This window comes from Panonychus citri, unplaced genomic scaffold (assembly GCF_014898815.1).
Source record: "Panonychus citri isolate SS breed McGregor unplaced genomic scaffold, ASM1489881v1 Contig00134, whole genome shotgun sequence".
NCBI classification, from domain to species: domain Eukaryota; kingdom Metazoa; phylum Arthropoda; class Arachnida; order Trombidiformes; family Tetranychidae; genus Panonychus; species Panonychus citri.
The window spans coordinates 3,705,983-3,725,212 of record NW_026515539.1 but is presented as its reverse complement, the minus strand read 5'-3'; the positions used below and the strand labels follow the sequence as shown (position 1 = coordinate 3,725,212).

At 31.7% G+C, this 19,230-nt stretch overlaps 1 protein-coding gene across 2 annotated transcripts in view; it reads left to right on the top strand.

Annotated features, from left to right (window-relative positions):
* The window catches only part of LOC128391053 (octopamine receptor-like), a 45,246-nt gene that overhangs the window by 16,315 nt on the left and 9,701 nt on the right, over positions 1-19,230 (top strand). Inside the window, exon 1 of one of the 2 annotated variants that reach the window (XM_053350884.1) lies at positions 16,080-16,656. The exons of the other annotated variant lie outside the window; for it this stretch is intronic. The gene's annotated coding sequence lies outside the window, so the exon portion shown is untranslated. Of the gene's footprint in view, positions 1-16,079; positions 16,657-19,230 lie in introns of those variants that run through there. 2 annotated transcript variants of the gene reach the window in all.

Sequence of the window (19,230 nt, the reverse complement as noted above, 5' to 3'; positions counted from 1 at the left end):
CGGTTTGGTTTTCAAAATTTTCTTTTAGCTCTTTAAGATCTATGTTGTTGTAGTTATAGCAACAGGTTACCCGAACAACGAAAACAAAACAAAACGAACACACCCTTGTTCTTATGTTGAATTATCTGATGATCTCGTTTGTTTATAATTCTAAATATTCAGTATTAATTAGCGATGTTATCAATGTTTTTATCGTTTTTATCTTTTGCCCTCGAAAACGAAAGCTATAAAGTGGTGATTCCTAAAGAAACAGGTTAGTTAAACATTTAGAGATTTACAGTTTCTAATCATCGATTTTTTCTTGGTTCTTCATAGCATTAACCAAAGATGTAATCAATAAATTCTTGTGCTCAAAAGGTGTAAAGGTAACACAATGGGTTGTCCATATAGAATTATTGGTGAAGAATTGATAATTCTACCGAAAAGTGATTGCGATATTATCTACCTTTGTGATGATACTTTATCGCGGTATTTGCTGTAAGTATTCAAGCTCTGTGAGATATGAGAATAGGAAATACGAGATTTTCTTTTATTGTAAATATCATTTCTTTTTATTTTAAAGGTTTCATAGAGAGTCAATCTTTGAGCGATAAGGAAAAACCGAAAACAGTTCTCCATATAGTAAATGATATAGCGGAAAAGAACGAGACTCATCATGGTGAAAAGAAATATAAAAAGTTCCTAATTCAGAAGAGAAAAGTTGGTTACAAGTAATATTGGTGGTGAAAATAAATACCTTAATAGCTTGTTGATTTTTCTGAGCTTTTTATCGTTGATAGTTTGTGTGTTCATTATCATATGCAGCTACATTTGCTTGAAAAAATTTGTTTGCTATAAAGGTCAATCTACACAAGAAGTTGAAAACAAAACGGTGAGTTTAGCCAAAACTTGAAGATAACTCCGAATTACAATTTTTTCGTGATTTCATTAGATAAGGTCGATTAGTAAGGAGACAAAAAACCAAGATTTGTTATGCTTGAGCGATTCAACGGCAGCTAAAAGCAAAGATGATGCTACATATTCACCAGAATTGATCCAAGCCTTGGAAGTGAATTAGATCACTGCTATCTCCTTACCTGCGACATCGTTTTTCTGAACATTGTCTGTATCGCTTTCCATATCTGATGATGAACACGATGAATAAATACATTTATTTTTTTCAATTTTACTTTTGATGATGTCAACACAGCTTTGAATAGAAGTTATATCGGTTTTCAACTTGTTCAACTGATCAGTGATATTTCCGATTAAAGTAGAATTTTTTCTGATACAGTTTTGTAGACTTTCAAAGTGCATATCAACACGATGAGAAAGTCCACCACGATGTTTTTTCATTGTCTTGCGAAGGTTGTTTATATCTTTTCCTCTACTAGGTTGACGATGTTGAGCTGATTTTGACGCAGAGTTTGAATCATTTGTTTTCTTCATAGCTTGATTCACATGGTTAAGACTACAGAGACTTTGAGAACTCATGGTTTTTACACGTAGAAAACAAAATAAAATTAACTGTATAGCAACAAGAACAGAAATGATTTCTCTGAGAGTATAATCAAAATCTTGTAGGTTGTTTGAGATGATCCGTTTCTTGTTATTTTCTTTTTGTGAACGTTATTGAGATAACCTTTTAAACTTTGTCACAAATTAACTACAAGCATTACCAAATAAGTAGACGTGACAATTTCGTTTTTGTAATAATTAACCTAAATGGTAAATTCACTAGAAATGTACGTTTTATTGACTTTTAGGCTATGAGAAAAAGTGTAGCAGCAAATCAAAAGATTACTCGTTTCTGATCAAACCTCGCTTTTCTTATTTTATTGCTAAAACGTGATTATTAAAATGTGAGATGCTTTATTGTCTTATGATTTGATTCTTTATGTTAAATTTATTCTTTCTTACAATATACCACTGATTGTATTTTATTTTAACATTGAAATGGATTCAAATAATACTTTTTCATGGACATTCAGTCGAATCTTTTACGATCTTTAATGAATTATGTTTGAATGCTCTAATTATATATAGCGAATATAAATTGATAGCTATAACTTAATCGTTTCTTAATGTAATGGGTCGTATAGAATTGATTATCGGTATTAGATTAATCAAGACTACGAACATCATGTAAACTCAAAATATCTTATGAGTTTAGTAAAGATTTAAACAGAAAGATTTAATTCAATCTTATTAAATTACCTGAAACAACCTTCGTTGTTTTATCTAGATAGAATATAATATAATATTCAATCGATATCGTTAATTAGAATTATTTTGGAGGTTTATCGAAATTATAATTTTTGAACAGAGGAGAAGTAATGTAGCTTTCTACTCACTGGAAAAACAGTATATAAGACGACAAAATTCAATGTATTTTCATCAGTCAGAAATCTCAGGTTAGTTTAAAAACTTCTAATATACTTGACTACTCGTAGATATCAAGCTACAGTCTATGCTCAACAGCAAGACTCAAACCCTCGCTCAACAGCAAGGTAACGGCCTCATGCCACGAAAGAAAACCTCAGCTATACAGCTAGGTCATGGCTCTCGGTAGCCACGAAGAGAACCCAAAGCTCTAAGGCTTGGTCATAGCTCTAGGTAGCTACTGTATAAACCCTCGCTCAACATCGAGGTCATGGCTCTAGGTAGCCGCTAAGTAAACCCTGGCTCGTCAGTTAGGTCATGGCCTCGGAAGCCACAAATATAACCCTTATGCTCGTCAGCAAGGTCGGGGCGCTCGGTCGCCGCATGGAAATCCGTAGGCTTTACAGCCAGGTCATGGCTCTAGGAAGCCGCATAGAAATCCTCAGGCTAAATGGCTAGGTCATAGCTCTCGGAAGCTACGAAGAATACCCATAGCTCATCAGCTTGGTCATTGCTCTCGGTAGCAGCGAAAAAAACCCATAGCTCTAAGGCTTGGTCATGGCTCTCGGTAGCCACATTTGAAAACCATAAGCTCAGCAGCTTGGTCATTGTCGATATAGCAATGAAGTAGGATGAGGCTCTGAAGCCTTTTTTATCAGTAGCTTGATATCTAATTAATATTAGTTACACAGAGGGGTACGTGATTCACGTATTACGTGTACGCGTTTCATGAACCTTTTGAGTGTGACTAATATTAAAGAGGGTCTAGACGTTATTGATTTATGAATTAGAGTATCAAAGCAAGTGATTCATATTCAATTTATTTCTTAATTGTTTTACAGACTTTTGGTATTATTCAAAAGCTTTCATAAGTCCTTCATTGTTAGAGCAACAGCCTTGATTAAACGAAGTTAACAATCCTGTGCGTCATCTAGTACGAACCTGCAGTATCAGAAAAACAAGTAGTTAACAGAAAGATCAATATCGTTTTCCGAATCTGAAAAATAGTACGATATAGCCAAGATGGAATGGGATAACTTGATGTTCTCTTTGATAAGCACTTGCGGTGGATTCTTAGCTGGTAAAACCAAATCCATTCGTGTCGTCAGAGCTAAACAGGAATCTCTTCATGAAGATACTGATATGCGTAAGACTTGGCTCAGTATCGATCTAAGAGTTTGGACGAAAGAAGGTTTATGGACTCCAACAGGTATACGGCTCAAAGTTAAAGAGCTGCTCAAACTTCAAGAGCTATTGGAAGAAGGCGAGGAAGAAGTTCAACATTTTACTAACAACGCTTATTATCGCCGCTCTGTTTACCTGATTGAGGATGAAGATGAATCTTCAACAGAAAAATACGCTGTCTTACTTGAGAAAGACAAAGTTAGCGGAATTATGCTCCAGAAAAAAGAAATTACCAGGTTAATCAGGATCATTCACCCATGGCTTACTTTGTCGAAAATTTCGATTCGGTTGAGGAAGTTGCCAGCGATATTCTCTTCAACTGTATGAGCTTCGTATTGTTCAAGGTTGCGGCTAATTACATAAAAACAAAGTGTCCTGGATGTAAACAACGAGGAAATAACGTTGAATATGAAGTTCTCTCGCCTGCTGATCATAACTGCATTACTGTTACTCCATCTTCGCTAATTTGTGAGAAATGGTTCGAAGATCTCATGATGAGTAAAGAGCATGATAAAGAGATCCAATTGCTTTTCATCAAGATAATGAGTTTTTTCGAGAAATCTGAGCAGGAAGCTGTTAAACTTCTTCAGGTTCATTTCAATGAACAGAAATCGAATAAACTGTTCAGAGATGGCGTTCTAGCAGCTTTTCATAACGAGAGATCACCTTGCTTTGAGCTTGCCTATGGTATTGATAAAGACCATCTTACTAAAGATAACCTTTTACCATCTTCTCTTCAACAGAAACGCCGACGATCGTAAACAACATCATCATGACGATTATGATGCTATCTATATAGCAAATCAACTTATTATCATTTAATCAACATTTATCCAATTTCGATACACTTTATATCTATATTCAATATCTTTACTTTTAAGTTCCATTATTCTTTTTTCTTTACTTTCTTTATTTTCTTTCGATCTTTGATTTTATTTCTTTATCATTATAATTAATTTACCATATAGCCATAAAGTTGAAAACCCAAAAAAAATACAAAATTTCACAAACACAAAAAAAAATTCAAAACGTAAAACGAAAAAAATAACTTGTACTCATTATAATCCTTAATAAAATTTGTAAATATAATTTAAAATGTTTAATTATCGCGTTCTCACGACCAGTGAAAGAACAAATCCATCATGGAACTACATAGAAATTTCACGACAGATAGAAATAACATATGATGGACAAAGAGAAACACAATCATTGATGTCACTCATCGTAAATATTGAGAATACTTTGTTTCGAGCAATAGCTGACATTGGCTTTAGAGTCGATGATTCAGATATGATTAAGATAATGATAAGAAACGAAACTTTGGTAAAAGATATATGGATCTCTTTTCAAAGAGGGTCTCAGTTGACTAGAAACGTAATAACTAACGCTATATTCAAAGTTTGTCAATCTAATATCGAATTTCTGTTCCAAGGTCTTCTAACAGTGGATATAGTTATCATAAAAATGCCTAGTGGTGGGGGAAGTAAACGAAAGTACGGAGATACAGATTTAAATTCTTACGAAAGAAGGTCAACAAAAGCTATTATGATCGAAAGAGACGGCCTTTGCTGTGCTAGGTCTTTAGTTGTAGGTAAAGCTATTGCTGATAAGCTAGATGGGAAAGAATGGAGAAGGTTGAAAGATGATGCTGGAAAGATACAGCTCGTTGCAGCTAAGAAGCTTTGTACATCCGCTGAAATAATAGCCTTTTCTAATTGTGGAGTTGCAGAACTAGAAAAATTCCAAAATATACTAGAAGGTTATCGTATAGTTGTGGTGGATGCTAAAACCTCCACAGTTATATTCAAAGGACCTGATTCTGATAAATCTATTTATCTTTTGTATCGTGATAATCATTATTACCCTACTAGATCGCTTAAAGCTTTTTTAGGTTTTGATTATTTCTGCGAAAAATGCGTGAAAGGTTACCGAGAAAGATCAAATCATAAATGTGAAAGTACTTGTAAGTTTTGTTTCGGTACTCCTGCATGTACTGGAATCGATGAGATTGAGTGTCATACTTGTAATCGTTCGTTTTGTGAGACAAACTGTTATGAAAACCATGTGAAAAATAAGATTTGTAATAGTTTGCGAAAGTGTTTGGATTGTAATCGCACATTTAAATCAAAGCGACAACATGTTTGCTATAAATTTTACTGCAACACATGTAGAGAATTAGTTGAATCTAAACGTCATTTTTGCTATATGGTACAGCCGAATCTTAATAAAATTAGAAAAGAGGACTTGTCTTACAAAGCAATTGTTTATTACGATATTGAGAGTACCACTTCATCTGAAGGTATTCATACTCCTAATTTATTATGTTCATCGCATTGTTGTAGTTACTGTGAAGATAATGATAATCCTGGATGTATTCTCTGTCAAAGAAAAGATCAAGTTTTTGAAGGCCCTAATTGTGTTGAAACGTTTTGTAAATGGATTTTCAAAGATTTACGTAAAACATTAAATGACAATGTTATTCAAATTGATTCTAATAACCCTAAGATTTTCGTTATAGCTCATAATGGTAAAGCTTATGATTTCCACTTCGTTCTACAATATCTTAATGATAACCACATTGCTGGTACTCCTAAAGTGATTAAATCCGGATCCAAAATAATCACAATGAGTTTTGCCAACGTTAAGTTCTTAGATTCTGTTTCTTTTCTTCCAATGCCTCTAAAAGCTCTTCCAAAAGCTTTTGGATTAAACTCCCAAAAAGGATGGTTTCCACATAAATTCAATTTGAATAAAAATTGGAATTACGTTGGACCCTATCCTGACATATCGTTTTACGACGTTGATAATCTTTCTCCTAAAGAAAGGACAGATTTATTGGATTGGTATAGTGAAGTTAAGGATAAAAATTTCAATTTCAAGGATGAGTTGATCAAATATTGTGCTTTGGATGTAAGTATACTACAAAGATCTTTTCAGAAGTTTAGAAAAAGTTTCAGGGAACAAACATCAATTGATCCTATATCAAGATGTATCACTATAGCCCAAGCTTGTATGGAGGTTTATAAATGTTTTTTCTTACCCCCTAAATCTATTGCTATTATTCCTTCTAGAGGATATGAACCAAGACGAAAAAGCTCAGTCATTGGTGACTTTTGGCTAGATTGGTTATCAGAAAAAAAATCAATCATTATTATAAAAGAGAAAAAAATTGGTAAATATTTTGTTGACGGTTACCATTTTGAATCACAAACGATTTACGAATTCTTGGGTTGCTTCTATCATGGATGTAAAAGATGTTATCCAAATGATAGAGAAATTGCTAGTACTACTTGGCTTAATAAGTCAATGGATACGCTGTATTTCAATACAATGAAAAAGTTGGAAGATTTAAAAACTCTTGGTTATGACATCGAGATAATATGGGAGTGTCAATTTCATGAAAATGAAATGAAAGATAAAAAAATGATTGATCGGTATGAAAAGTATCTACAGGATAAACGTAACAGAAAACCACCTCTTAATCCTCGTGATGCTTTTTTTGGAGGTCGAACCAATGCTATCAAACTTTTTTATGAGACTAAAAATAATGAAAAAATCAGATACTTTGATTTTACTAGCTTATACCCCTACGTTGTTAAGTATTGCGCCTTTCCTAAAGGACATCCTGAAGTTATTAAATTCAATCTCGATTATGAAGGTATAGATATAAATAATTATGACGGTTTCGTTCTTTGTCAAGTTTCTGCTCCTAAGAAATTGTATTTACCGGTTCTTCCTGTGAGAGTTGATGGTAAACTTATGTTTCCTCTTTGTGTTAAGTGTGCTAAAGATAGAAATCAAGATGATTGCTTTCATTCTGATCAAGAAAGAGCATTTGTAGGAACTTGGACAACACCTGAACTCAAGAAAGCCTTAGAGAAAGGTTATGAGATATTGAAAATCTATGAAGTATGGAATTTCAGGGAACTCATCAAGTATGATAGCGTCAATAAAGAAGGAGGGTTTTTTAGCTCGTTTATGGATAAATGGCTTAAATTGAAAGTTGAATCAAGTGGTTATCCGGAGAATATTGAAACTGAATCTGATAAAGATAGCTACATTGAAAGTTATAAATCAAAGGAAGGTATCATTTTAGATAAAGATAAAATCGTTAAGAATCCATCGCTGAGAACACAAGCAAAATTGATGGCTAACAGTTTTTGGGGTAAGTTTGCTCAGCGAACAAACTTACCACAAACTGTTTACATGCATGAGCCTGCAGATTTTTTGAAAATTTTGAGTGATAGTTCTAAAACTGTGACTGATGCTTTTTTAGTCAATAATTCTACAATGATGGTTCAGTTTGAGGATAATGAAGAGTTTATCCAAGATTCTAAACATTCAAATGTCGTGATTGCTGCCTTTACTACTACTTACGCAAGGCTTAAACTCTACGATTTATTAGAAAAACTGGAAAACCGAATATTGTATTTTGACACTGATTCGGTAATTTATGTTGAGACCGATAATGACGAATTCAGACCCAAGCTAGGAGACTATTTAGGAGAGTTGACTGATGAACTTTCAGATTATGGAACAGGTTCATATATAACTAAATTTGTATCAGGAGGTCCTAAAAACTATGCTTATGAAGTTAAGGATCCTAGTTGCAGTAATTTACATTATTGCTGTAAAATAAAAGGAATTACAATGAACTATAAAGCGAGAGAAAAGTTGAATTTTGATACTATGGAGCAGCTTATTAAAAACTCTATTAGAAATCAATCTGAAGAAAAAATACATGTTGAACAACTTGTTTTCAAAACAAATAAAGAGAATCAAGTTCAATCTAATGAGTATGAAAAAGTTTATAGATTAGTCTACGATAAGAGACGTATAATTGAGCAAGATTATTCAACGCTACCTTTCGGTTATACTCTTATGTAGACTTTCTCATTGATCTAACGCTGCTATATAAAGTCCTCGTTTGGCGTCTGATTCCGTATTATTATCTCACTCTGACTCAGTAACATTATACATATTAGTTGAATAATAGTTGATCGTTAACCGATACTCTGTATTAAAATGAAGGTATCATCCAGAGCAATAATGCTAAGACATCCTTTTACAGCTTTAATCGGAGGTCCAACGGGCTCTGGTAAAACTCATTTTGTTAGAGATCTTTTGAAATACCATAGAAAGCTTATATTTATCAATCAAACGAAAAATCTCAAAGTATTATGGTGTTATGGTATAAACCAAAAAACTCATGATATTCCCGTACCCAATTGCAGCATAACATATAATCAAGGAGTTCCTAGTGAAGAAGATATAATTGAAATTTTGCCTGATGTTGTTGTACTCGACGACTTGATGAGCGAGGCAGCAAATGCAAGTGAAGTTTCAAATTTTTTTACAAGAGGGAGCCATCATCTAGGATTTAGTATTATTTCAATAGTTCAAAATATATTTGCTAAAGGTAAAGAAATGAGAAATATAAGTTTGAATAGCCAGATAATAGTTTTAATGAAAAACCGAAGAGATCTCAAACAGATAAATGCACTTGGTCAACAACTTTTCCCTTCAAAAGTGAAGAACTTCATGTCAGTGTATACCGACGCTACAAAGCAACCATATAGTTATCTTTTAATAGATACGACTCAGCAAACTCCAGAAGAATTGAGATTAAGAACTAATATAATCCCTTCAACAAAAGACGAACAAACTGTATACACAATCTGAAGATGTCTAAGAATCTAGAATTCTGTCTCGATTTATTTAAAACAACAAGTATATCAACTTCAAACTGTACTAAACTCAAAATAATAAAGTTGCTTAATTGTAACCAATATCTACATGCTGCTTTACATGAAATTACGATGAACTTACTCTTAGGAAACTTAACATTATCGGACGAGCAAAAGAAGCAGCTTAAACCTCTCAAAAGGTTCATTTATGGTCTGTCTAAAAAGAGTAAGAATAGAAAAAAAGTAAATTCTCGACTTTTAAATGATTATATAAAGTATCTTCGGATCCTAGGACCTTCATTAGAAAAAGTTCTCTCATCTTAATCATGTTTAGAAAAACAGTTGTTACCCCAGAATACGATAAAGAATACGATAAAGAAGTCTCTTCGCAAAAGAAAACAAAAATTCGGTTAAGATTCAAGACACAAAACGCTGCTTCACTTTGGATGAGGTTAAATCATTAGCAAATTTATTTTCCAACTAGCACTTAAAAGTGCTATAACGAAAATAGAGATTTTATCAACAAATAATCAACCAGTGTTAGGAAGCGACATTGTTGATATATTACTCCAAGTTATAAAACAAGAAAAATACATACAAGGATTTGAACATCTACCTGTTATTCTCTCTAAGGCTAATATCGATGATATACCGAACAAGTTAATACTTAATTCTATGCAAACATCAACGGTGAACTATTTAGATAAAGCATTGTCCGAGTCAAGTTTTGATCTCAATCCTGAACAAGAAGAACTAGAAAACGACACAGATAGCCAGACAATAGAATTAGATGATCAGTCTGTGAATGAAACACCCAAGAGAAAGTATACAAAAAGAGTAAATACCCAACCGAGACGAATTTCACCAAGAACCAACAAGTGGTTCATTCCTTAAAATGAGTAATATAGAGACTCTGTTATCTTCTCACTACTACGATCCTGTTAAGCCAAGTAGTCTAGGTGGGGTTGAACCTTTATTCAAGGCTGTATCGAAACATGGTATAACACGATTACAAGTAACAAAATGGTTATCTAAACAAGATGCCTACACTCTACACAAACAAATAAAACGAAAATTCATCAGAAACAAAACATGGGCTCCTCATCAAATGTTTCAATTTCAGGCTGATCTAGCAGATATGAGATCATTAGAAAAAAGTAACTACGGTTATAAATATATTCTAACAGTTATAGATGTACTATCTAGATACGCTTGGGGTATAGCTATTAAATCTAAAAAACCAAACGAGATCGTTAAATCTTTGAAAAAAGTTTTCAGTGAACATAAACCTCTCTATCTACAAACAGATCGAGGTAAAGAGTTTGTAAATGGTATTGTTAAAGATTTTCTTGCTAAAGAAAGTTGATTTCTTTACCACAAGAAATCAAACAATAAAATGTGCTTTAGTTGAACGTTTTAATAGAACCATAAAAACAAAATATTCAGATTCATGACTAGTAATAATACCAAACGTTGGGTAAACCAGTTACCTAACATAGTTACAGCTTATAATGATAGCATTCATCGTTCAATTAAAACAACTCCTAGAAAAGCCGTTAGTCTCAAAGTGATTTATTGTTTAACAAGTCTTACGGTCAAGAAATAATGAATAAAAGACTGAATAATGATGAAAGTATCTTATTTGGAGACACAGTTCGAATTGGAAAACATCTTGGTGCTTTCAATAGAGATATTTACCTAATTGGTCTAAAGAAACATTCAACGTTACTGGAAATATATCAGGAGATAAAAAAGATACTTTTAAGCTTAGAAATAAACAAGGAGACGAAACCCTCCAACGATATTATAAAGAGGAGATTCAAAAAGTAAACTTTAGTGCTAATAAAACGTTCAAAGTTGATTCTGTTCTAAAGAAAAAATTCTCTAATGGATGTTACTGGTATAAGGTCAAATGGGTTGGACTCCCCTCAAGGTTTAACAAGTGGATCTCCGAATCAGAAATTAACAATTATAAATGATACTGATTATAATTATAATAAAAACCCTGAATATGTTCTATTCATAGCGCAGATTGTCATCATCGTAATAGTCATCCTCGTGGTATTATAAATTTGAGTTTAGGTATTGAAAGAGAATCACTTTGGATATCGCTAATGAGCAGTTGTCTTGGATATATTTTACCATCTCCTTTGTTCTAAACAAGAAAAGTTCAGATTCTAATTTATCTAAATGATTCCGCAAAATTTTGATATTATCCTGAGAAGTGATGCTTGTAAAGAGCTCTTTCCTGATAACTCTCCTGGGAGATTTAAAAACCAATTAGCTAAAAGACTGAATTTATCAGGCTCCTGGAAAGTTAGTCTAACTCAAATAGTTATCCCTATTACTTGGATATCAAAAAGAAATATTACGATTAGATTTGTTGATTCTACAACTCTTAAACCGTATAGTGTATTACCACCCTTAGAAACTGTTTTGATTGGAAAACAACGCTAGTGACCTCATAAAGCATCTTATATCTGCTGTCCAAGATGATATATTTGAAACCCAAATAGACATGTATTTCAATCCAAATGGCAAAACAATAGCTATATCACCAGGCTTGATACCTTTACAAGATGGCACCAAAGTTAAAATACTTCCAGTTTTCGACGAAGAAACGAACAAGGTGTTAGGTTTACCTCCTCTTATGGTAAATCAACATACGATCGTAAGCCAACATCCAATTATACCTTTCTTTCAGAATGAAGTTTTAACTGTTGAAACTAACATAATAGAACCTATTTGTGTTGGTGGAGGAGAGAAACAAATTTTGAACTACGTGACAGCCCCTATTTCCTCTAAATTTGGAGAAAATCTTTTTATACAATTTGATAAAGAACAGGTTAGAAACGTAAAGATAACAGATTTAGAGGCAGTATCTATCAATATAAAGGATAATTCACGTGCAAACGCTTCATTTACAACAGGAACAACAATCGTTACACTTCATTTTCAACATGATGCGTATTGATAATCTTTTTGAGTACTATAAAAATCAAATCGCTAGGAAAGATGATAAACCAGCAAAAATTCAATCTAAAATAATCAAGTCTAGAAAGAAAAGAGCTCCTTCACAACCTGTTTCTCCTTATACTAATAAAAAGGTTATTAATAAACCTACTACTAAAAAAAGAACATTCAAGAAGAAACAACGGACTAGTAAACAACAAAGTAATAAAAAAACTACCACAAAAAAATCAGCAAAACTTTCTAGACCAAAAGTGAAAAATCGAAAAGAACAACTTTAAATTTATTGACAATGTCATCAACTAAGTTACATGAAATGTTTCTTCTTCCCGAGTTGGACTTATTCAAATTACCTCCGATAACAAATCAGATTGAAAATCATCCCAAATCTCTTTAGACCTCTAGCAGTTATTAACGCTGAAAGTCCGATAGAATTTTATATTACAGGAAACGACGACGAATTGATTTCGTTAGCTAGAACTCGTTTATATCTAAAATTCAACGTTAAATTTAAACCTGTAGGAAAAGAAAAGCCTACTGAAGCTCAATGGAAAAACTTAGAGCTTTGTCAAAACGCTCTTAATGGTATTTTCCGAGATGTAGAAGTCTCAATTGGAGACAAACAAGTATCAACATCATGTTCAACATTCAGCTATATCAGTTTTTTCATACTTTGTTAAATAAAAGCTATTATGATAAACTAGGATCAGGAAGAGCTGCGTATTGGTTTGAAAACTCCGCTTCTATTACTGATAACGTATCAACATTTAGATCAGAACCGATAAGACCTATCTTTACTGAAGCTAACTCTAAAGGGGATGAAGAGGACAGGTAGTGGAGATAATTGGTGCTCTAGATTTCGATTTAGCAACCCAGTATAGACCACTACCGGGATCAATTCAATCCGTATAAACTTTATCAACAAAAGTCTGATTTTATTTTTATACACAAGATTCGGCTTTATTCAAACCTGAATTGGCTCTCAAGGATGCTTATCTTTCTGTACATAAATATAAATGACACCACTTATGCAATCTGCTCTTAAAATGCCTTGAAATCAAGTCCTTTAAAGTACCCGATTACTAGAAGAGTAAAGTATTTCACTATACATAGTACTTCACCGAGTGGTATCATCGACAATGCTATAGTAGGGCAAATACCTAGACGATGCTTTGCAGCTTTCATGGATAATACCAGTTTTGAAGGAAGTTTATCTTCGAGCCCTTATCGCTTCAAGCATTTTAACCTCATAAAATGTCTTGTTCTGTAAATGGTGAGCAATATCCTAGCAGACCTATTGAGACAGACTTCAGCTCGTTTTGTTGCATGACCGCTTTCAGAGGAGTCCATGATGTTCTCGGAGATTCAAACAATTTTAATTACGATTTTGATACATACAAAGATAACTTCCCTTAATAGCTTTCGATTTTCTCCTGATAATGCTCCTGGTAAATACGGGTACATAAACACACCCAAATACGGTACGATGAGAGTTGAATTCAATTCAAATCAGCTCTCACTTCAGCTACTCTCCTTCTTTTCTGCAGTATGATAATATCATTCAAATAGACAACGTTGGTACTGTAACCACTGATTATAATTAATATTCTAAACTATATAACCACCCTATGTAACCTTAATTTTCCGTTTTAATTAAATTCTTTTCATAATGACTACTATGGGTTGTTAATTTTATTCATTTACGCGTTGGCTATATTGCTAATCAAAATCTTGAGGCTTTTAATTACAATTTTAATTGGTTTAATTTGTGACGATTAACTCTTCTGTTTTTATTAATTGTTGATACTAATTAATATAAACTAACGCCTCAATTTTAATTAATTAACAGGAAGCTTGACGACGTCGCCCACGGGGCGGAGCGTCGTCAAGCTCTCTACTAATAATGATTATTAGATATATAATTTATCAGGATGAATTGATTGTTATAATGATTAAGGTTTCACTTTCATGGATTTTTGCTCAATGATTAACAAAAGGTGATCAGTTGATTTAAAAGTAAATAAACTCTATTTACCTTGGTTCCAATTCTTTGTGGGTTATCCTTTAATCTGATCCTTTTTCAGTGGATTCAATAAAAAGCATCCTGAAGATGATGATGATGCTATTTGAAAGTACATTCAACTTTATTCAGGTCATCTGGAGATGTATATAACTTTCACAGTCCATTTCTATTATAACAATAATAAGTGATGAGGATACTGAGAGAGTGATGATGATGCTGAGGAGGAGGAGGGTGAACAAGAGGAGACTTTGACATGGGGAAGGGACAAAAAATATATAAGATTAAGGATAATAATTCCTGAGGCTGAATAGTCAATGAAAAACTTGATCCATGTATTGAAAATGATTCTTGAGCCTGAAAATGATGATCATCAGAGTCATTTGTAACCATCCAACTAACACTGTTGAAAGTAAATTGCAGGAAGTTGATTGACTTTGCATTGTAATTTTCACTTTCATCATCTAACCAAAAAAGTACAACAATCAAATCAGCAAACAATCAATAAATTGCTTCACAAATAGGGTAACGTTAATGTCTAATATTTTTTAATGGATTACAAATAAAGGGAAAGTGAATAAGTTAAATCAATTTATCATAATGTTGTAAGAAATTGTTGCTTTTTAAACAACAATTTAAATCTCACCCTTTTTTTTATTATATTGATTGTTGAATTATCATCATCATCATCATCATCATCATTACCATTATCAATTGATGATGTTGATTATCAATTGTTGATAAATTGCAAAATCATTTCCTTGCTGATGTTTGGATGTTTACAATTGAATCAATCGCAGATTAATCAAATTTAATTTCCTCATCTTCATCTCTCTGATTTTAATCCCAAATTTTCATCTCCCTAATCATATTAGTCTTAATCTTAACCTTCATCACCTTCATCATCATAATCATCAGTATGTTTGATTAAATCAATTGATTGGGCAAAAACCTTTATTGTTAACCTTTAATGCCCCAAGGGTATTAACTTATTCTGATTCCTATTTCATCATTTAAGACAGTTAATAATGTTTCACCATCTCTCTCAACAATAAGGTGATAAAAGTTAATTGAAAATCACAATCACAATCAATTGTTTGGTCAACTGTTATATTCAAATAGTAACTAATTAAATTGCTAATTATTGTTAATCAATTAGTTAAATTCATCATCAATGTAAATTTAAATATAAAGACGATGGGAAAATGAAACAGTTATCAAAGTTAATAATCAATGAATGATAAATGATAAATTATTAATAATGATAAATAAAAAGGTACATAGAAAATTTTTTACCGTTACAATTAAAATTCAAGGTTAATCATTAGTTAAACTTGACACTATCCAGGTAACAATCAAAAGCCTAACTATTGAAATGTAAAATAAAAAATTAACTAAACAATTAACATGAAAATAACAGTAATCATTATGTCAGGTCATGTTTTTGCTCAGGTAAATTGTGAACAATTGAAAAAAAAATAAAGCAAAATTAATAAGCATCACAATTAAAGATTATTGATTAACTGTAAACAAAGAATCAAATCTAAACAATGATCATCTTTAGTTATCAAATAGATTTTGCTTTCCAAAGATAATTATCATTTGGATGATGAAACCAACACTTTCTCCTCTAATTTAATCATCAATATTCCGACAACAAAACAAGATGATGATCAACATGTAATTCAAAAGATATTATCAGTTTTGTTTTTTCCATATCAAAGATGATTGACATTGAAAATTGATTCTATTTCAAGGATCAAGTCTATCACATGGTTCCTTGGTTACCTTGAATCAGCTGAGAGGGAGAGAAAGAGAGAGAGAGAGAGCAATAGATAGAGAGAAAGAGAGAGAGAGAGGATGATGAGTATCGGGTGAGATTTGGATTCAGTTCCCATGTGAGTCTCATTGAGTTAACTTGAACCATCGAGTTATTAACTTATTACCTTTTTTCTTGTTCGAGTTTAATTGTGACTCTTTTTTGTTTCATGTTAACCTTACGGTTAGTTTACATTTACATCGACAATCAACTTATCGGATTTAAATTTCTTTCTGTTTTCTAATTGTGATTAACTTAAATTACTGTGTTGAAATGGTTTTCATTTAATTTTGTTTTTTCTCCAACGTTTCATGTTAATCATTAGTTAATTGTGTTCTAACTCTTACCTATTCCACCTCCTCTCTCTCTCTCTCTTGTTGATCATCAATTGTTTTTCAATCACAATTTTCCTCTTAAATTATGATCCCTCTGTGATTATAATTGTCTATTTGATTGATTGATTGATTGATGTGTTAATTATTACAACGGCATCTTTTTCATCATTAGTGTTTTATTTTCGTTCAATATTATAAATCATCTTAATCAACAACAATTTTATTGATCATCTTTTAATTTATTAATTAATTGTCTCCATCTACTTGACAAAACTTAAGGTAAGACAAAGACTTTTTTTTTCATAGTTAATTGTAACTTTAATTGTCATTGATGAATCTTGATTAACATTGATTTATAATTAATTTTACAAGATAAGTTTTGTTCACAGTTTACTGAAAATGTTTGTTATTGATTATAATCAATTGATTAGTAAACACTTGAATATGTTGATGACTTGATTTTATATTAATTGTACCAATTAATTACATATTGATAATGATTAAGGGATTAACAATGATTGATAATCTTTGGTTAATTGTTGCAAACTGATTACAATTAAAACGTTGATGATTATTATCCAATATTAGAAAAGGTTAAACTTTAATTTAATTGTTAATTTCATTATCAACATTATCCCTTCAATTTACCAAGTTAATTTCCTTCCGTTGTAACTGAATTAAAATTTTGTTTTTTTCGTTGATTAGAAATGTTTTCATTGATCTGTTAATCTAAATTGAGTCACAATTAAATGAATAACATGAATTCCTTTTAATTGTTACCCATTTAGTTACAATTATCTCATCAACAATCAACTAGAAGAATAATAGTAATTTTGTTGATGGTAAAAAAAAAAGTTCCAAATTCATTGAGAAGATTTTTTATTTCTTCCATGTTGATGACTTTTTTTTTACCATGAAAGAGATACGATGATTTTCTGGTCGAGACTTTTACTCTCTCAAATGATAAATTGAATCGGAAGTTTATGTTGGAAGAGAAAATCTCATTGATTCAATGGAAAAGTTGTAAATTCTGTTGAAGGTTATCAAAAGTTTATCATTTCCTCTTTGACAAACTGACCATTCAAATGAAAAAGTAATTGACCCAATAAACTCATGCTGATTAAGATTCTAATAATTATCATGTTTTTTTTCTGTAACGAGAAAAAAAAATACGAATCAATAACTTAATGATCATTTGGTTATTTGTTAGAACCAGTTATTGATTAGTTAATTGTTTGCGACTGAAAAGGTTTCTCATTCATAATAATATCTTCTCATGGTTTCCAATCTCATTGTTTGTCAATAAGAAGTCAATTAAACCTTAAGATTAAAAACTGAATATCGTATTGATCAATATAATGAGTCGCCTGAATTACTAAATTCTTATAATAATCATGATTCTGATTCAGGGTAACCCTGTTTCTTGATGATTCTCTGAGTGAAACATGTTAACATTGAATAAAGAAAACGACAACAATCATTCATTCTCTCTCTCTCTCGTTCTCTTTCTCTCTCTCTCTCTCTTTAATATCATCATGGTAAACTAATCGATAAAATTCTAGATTCTTTCGATTCGATTGTAACTTGTGAACTACAATTATAAGTGCGATCATAATGGAAACAAGAAGATGGAAGTTTCAACGATTCTCAGCATACGATTGAAGCGTAACGAAGTTTATTGAAAAGAGAGAGAGAGAGAGTGAGTGAGAGGAGAAAATAACATTTCGATATAAAAGAAATCTTAGAATTGGATATAACAGTTTCGAGATGTTGGAGAAAAGAAAAAAAGTTCTAATATATTTTAGAGATATGAAACTTTAAAATTACTAATCTTTGAATTTAATATTCTTATTTAGACTTGTCGAGAGATGATGATATCATGGAATAATTTGAGAATACTGTAAAGAAAATTTCATCAAGTTTCTCTCTCTCTCTCTCATTTCATGAGTTCAGAACTTTTAGATTACTTAGAGGGAGAGAGAAAGACAATTTCGACAGATGAGTTCTTTGACTTTTCGATAGTTTCATAAATATAATCTTCTGAACTTTTTGTTTATTTCTATTCGAATCTGTTACATGTTAATCAGGAGAAAAAAAAAGGTTAACCCTTGTAGAAAATAAACTGAACTTTGATTTTCATGGAAATTATTCATTACCAAAAGTTCGAGATGATTGAAAATCCATTTGTCGAAATAGGAGAGAGAATCAAACACAACTGATCAATTCCATTAGAACGTGATTTGAATTTGGAATCGATATTTTATTCCAATCATGGCGATTTTTCAAGTTTCTTTCGTTCCAATGTGTTGATTGTAGTTAATACAAAAAATTCTCAGGGAGCAAACATGAGTATGAACTCGTTACTAAAACGCTGACGAAGGTAAAATATTCAATGATAAGTGTGAGATAAAAAAAATATCATGGAAAGAAAAAGAGAGAAAGTTCAGAATTTAATCCATTCGTTTAACATTCATCATGTAACAGAAGAAAAGAAAAACTTTTGAAAATTCTGACAGAGAACTATTCCTCTGGAAAATGATAGTAATCATGATAAGAATGTGATAGATTGTGATCTGATGAAGCTTATCAAATACAATGTAACATTGAAATGAAATTTAATCAATAATCAACAATGTTATCATGTACAAAAATTATATTCTTGAAGCATTTTCACCCAAATAAATTACTGAACAACATGATGCTGATAATGATGATCAACAGATAATAACGCTCAACAAAAGTTTCATTGTTTTCATAGTTTTCATTTCATTCAGGTAATGATAATTTGTCTTTAACATGGGATCATATTAATAGTTGTTATTACATAAGCTCCATGTTATTAGTTTTGTATTT